Here is a 4,668-nt window from a genome sequence, read left to right as displayed (position 1 = left end):
CCTGTTTGGCAGCTCCTCTAAAGGAATCTTCAGCGCCATGACGGTCAGGCTAACACTAATTTTGAATCAGTTAGCGCGAACAAAACAACCGAACGTGTACACCCAACGGAGCGATTGAAACGAACGGTGTGACCATCGGCCCACCAAACTTAGGGGACGGTTGCGTTTGTACGGACGCGTTGCGGATAGCGTCTGTGTCCTCCGCGTGCACCACAATCTCGTATGGAAGCTATCCTACGGCAGAAGGCTGCTGCTGATGGCGCTAGAACTCGTGCGGGTATTGATGGGCTAGGGCTTCTTGTACATGCCCAAGCGCCCATCTCTTCTCCACACTCTCTCGGCCAACGTCGTTGCCAGAAAGTAGCAAACCACCACCATCACCTTCGTCGATGAAGATGTTGTCCTGGTTGAAGAAGATGGCGAACGACCACAAGGTGGGCTCCTCGTCGCGCCCCCGTCGCCGGTCGTCACTGCCACAACGATCCTCACCTCTACATTGTTGTAATCTGCCGCCCCCTGCACGGGCGATAGAATTCGTCAGGCCGCAAGCCACTGCGGAGGTTGCGCGTCACTAGCCGCCCATCCACGGGAGCGCAACCGGCACTACGTCCCCATTCTGGAGTGCCAACGGTGGTGGGCGCAAGTGGACCCGTGCCTACACCGTGATGTGTCGCTTCTCATCGGCTGACACCTCAACCGCAACAGGGTGCCAGTGCCGCCAACGCCGAATGTCGAGCTTGCGCTAGAAGCGGAGATGCGCTGCCGCATCCCTTGACTCCTGTAGATGCTGCGGTAGGACAATGCGTACCTACGAGCAGACTTCTAGCGGATCTTCCTCACGTGGGAGAATGAGGTGCGGCGTGCATCCAGGGAGGTGGGCGACTTCGAGCCCGACGAGTACTACAGGCATTGTTAAGTAGAGAGCTGAAATGTCTACTTAACAGTGAGTTCCGATTAGAGAATTCAGAATAATCCTGTTCTTCCCGGCTAGCACAGACGACAAACTTAATTGGAACGTGAATAATTATTTAGAGAATATTTTCGTACTCATCCTCTGCAGAAGAAACGCTTCAAAATACCGTTTCAAACGCTGATATCAAATCATGTAATTAATCGCCGATAGCGATCAAACACGCGATCTGACCGGATCTTCCCTCTGGCCGGGAGCACGCACGGCCAAGTCAATGAATTTAGGAGCGTGCGTAATGAGCAGCAACTGTCATGTTACGGTTACTTTCCCACAGCTGTTGATATTTCCTTTTATTTTTTGCGGTTACAGAGCCGTTGAGTTGAGCCCTGCACGTACGTTTGCCTGGTAGCGAGTAGCAGCAACGGAGCGATGGCTGGCGGTGGCCGAGCGGCCGTGTCCGGCGAGTAGATGTGGGTCAGCAGTCAGCACGTACGTGCCCGATCGAATAGATAGTGGTGTCATCGTCGGTCGACGGTCGTTCTGTTCCGGCGACGTTGCAAGACGGGGCCATGCATGTACGATAATCGATAAACGCTGAATGGATATGGATTACACAAACACTGAGGGCTCCCATGGTTATCGACAAGGAACAGCGCATTTGACTCAAATGATTTGAGACACCCATAGCGTTTAATTTGCGTCGCTTTCTTGGAGAGATATTTAGCATAATTTTGTCGGGCACACCCTGTTTAAAGACAATCATAATTGGTGAACGGTCGACCGCCACAGTAATCCTTGTCGAACAAAACTTCGCCTGCACGAACTCCAAGCAGTGTCCACATAGCACATTGCCTCAGCTTTCCCGACGGTCCCACTAAAATGTTTTGCGTGGTGGGGGGGGGGGGGGGGAGCGTTGTTCTGCCCTCCATCCCCTTTCCATGGTGCCGGACGTATGAATGTGCGCCGAATTAAATATGAGAAGAAGTGGCACTTTGTGTATTCTTGGGATATAGTTTGCTGGGTACGCCATGTACAACGGCAATCATAATTGGTGAACGAAAGACCACTATAGCAATCATTCGAACAACGCTCTCACCTATGTGAGTCCAAGTGTCCAACGCAGTGTACAGTAAACGCATTACTGTAACTTTCATTTGCTTGTGTGGACTCGCCGCTAGGAGTGGTAGCATTTATGCCCCCCTCCCCCTCATTCATGTGGTGGCGATCCCGATGTATGGAGGGGCGACATATGTACCTATTTTGGGCTTATTGTTTTCTCACAAGTATGAAAAGAAGCGTACAAGTTAGAAGCCCTTAGTAATCACGGAGATAGTAGTTATGTTTCTTTCTTGAAAGTTAGTGGTTTTGTCAGCTAAAACCTCTGACACACATGAGTTGAGTTGTCGATCCTTGGTGAAAAGCTTCCATTTATTAGTTGGAAGCTGAGTATTTTGGAGTTGAAAGTTGTTACTTCTCCAGCGGAAAACTCCAATTTTGCGGTTCAGTTTATTATTGAAAGTTAGTTATATTTCTATTCAAGCTTTGACAATTATTTGACCAACAAGATGGAGAAGGAAAAGGGAAAGACTGAGAAAATGACCAGAAAGATGTGAGATGATCTAGTTCCTGGTACGAAGGGGATTTCAATATCATGTTCATGCTTTTTGATCGAAGCCGATCATAGGAACCATCGTTCGCTGATAAGAAGCGGCACACATTCATTAATAAGAATGCCATGTGGTTGCATATGATTAATCAACAAGGCACTCCATAAAAGTCTACTATGAAGAAATAGTGTAATTTGTGGAATGGAACTAGGCTTTCTTCCCATAACTTCGTGACCTTGCGTGACAAAAGTGAGAAATACACAACCAACACAAGGCATTGCACCTTCTGGCAACAACTGTACACTATTTTATGAGTAAGTAGTTAAGTCCCACCCTTAATATGAAAATATTAACCACCACTAATAAATTGATGTTTATAGATTGAGCATATTGAACATATATTGTAATATAAATTATGTTGCTTGGAACAAGATAGTTAAAAGATAGATTTTGCTAGTTTCTTGCGAATGAAATTCTTAAAATGCTTCGATGTGTGTAGCAAAGAGTGTTACCTCCGTTCCGAAATGTAAATATTTTTACAAAATTCACTCTCTTTAAAGCTTTCTAGAAAAAAACATTTTTTTTTGTTAAAACAGAGGTACTAGTACATAGTAGAGATACATGAACTGTCTATAGCAATTATAAAATAGAGCCTAAATGATACGAGCAAATCTTTGAGATCTTTAAATTCTTTCTTCTTCCATGACATAATCTTGTATTTTCTAAAGGCTGCCAAACATAAACGCCAAAGCAGAAACCTATTTTCTAAGTTTTTGCCAAACATAATCTGCTGCTCCTCGTAGAAATGCTGCAACGTTATCAATGGTAAAGTACACGTTAACATGGAACGGCGACAAGGCGAGGTTCGTTACCCTCTCCCTTTTTTAGCTGAGAATACGGTTGGTCGGTCACGTTGGGTCTTTCTTTTTCTGCAGTGTGGATGCACGGGTTTCGTTGGACCTGAATACTGGGATTCTTGGTCACGCTAACCAACGACCTGCCGGTGTGGCACGTTCGACGACTACAGCATTGGTCATGTTTGGCACCTCGCGCTCGCCTAATGGTGTGCCAACACGAAAGAAGGCGGAAGTGCATGCAGTGCTAAAACGATTGAATTTGCATGGAAACAATGCGCTATATATTAGCACCAAATCATCCGGCAGCCAAGTAACCGAGCGGGACCAAACTGTTTGGAGGATTTTGGTATTGGTATTTGGTAGATAGAAAAAGGCGATGGAGATAGAAAAAGGCGATGGAGGTAGGGGTGGTTCATCCGCCGGAGCGGAGCTGACAGCGTCGACCTCACGACTCACGTTGCGTTGTTGGGCCGGCCGGCCGGGTTGTGGCTTTCTCACGTGCTACAGCCAGCAGAGACCAACGGTGAGCAACATCAGCATGTTCCTGCAGACCAGCAAACGTGCGTGCCACCTGCATGCAGCTAACCATAGCTAGCTCAGCAACGGTAGAGTGTACAAGGCGATTTCGTTTTTTCTTTTCTTTACGGTAGACTGGCATGAAACCACAATCTATAAATTAAAATAGCAATGATTAAATATTAAATTTAAATATGGGAAGTTTGGTTCAATCTATACCTTAAAATGGCAATGATTAAATATTAAATTACAATATGAGAAGTTTCGTTCAATCTAGAGATTAAAATTGCAATGATTAACTATTAAATTTGAATATGAGAAGTTTGGTTGTGAGATAAGTTTGGTTGAGTATCGTTGAATTCCTCTAATGGGCATACAGTTCTTATAATGTGCTCGTCTATGCATATGTACTTGTTGCGGTAACTTTACATGCTATAGGATTTTCAGATTTTGAAAGAATTTTCCTAGTTTTTGAATCCTGGAGAATTCAAATGTATCAGAACCATCAGATGTAGGTCTTTTTTTTGTCTAGCCACCCATCCGGTCTTTTTTTGAAGTATATTTTTTCCCTCTTAAAACGGTTTAAAAAATGATTCTACCTCAAATTTAGAATATATATGGGTGTAGAGAACAATTCCTTACTTTAAACACCCATTTAAAACATGTATACATTTATAGCTTCTTGTTGGTTGTATATTTTATCGAGGTATGGCCTACTTTCGAATTTCACACTGGGTCCAAAACTTTGCCAGCTCAGCCATGTCTACACGTGTGATTT

The sequence above is a fragment of the Lolium rigidum genome, chromosome 3 (genome assembly GCF_022539505.1).
Source record: "Lolium rigidum isolate FL_2022 chromosome 3, APGP_CSIRO_Lrig_0.1, whole genome shotgun sequence".
Lineage (NCBI taxonomy): Eukaryota > Viridiplantae > Streptophyta > Magnoliopsida > Poales > Poaceae > Lolium > Lolium rigidum.
The sequence above is the reverse complement of the archived record's forward strand: the minus strand, read 5'-3'. Positions refer to the sequence as shown.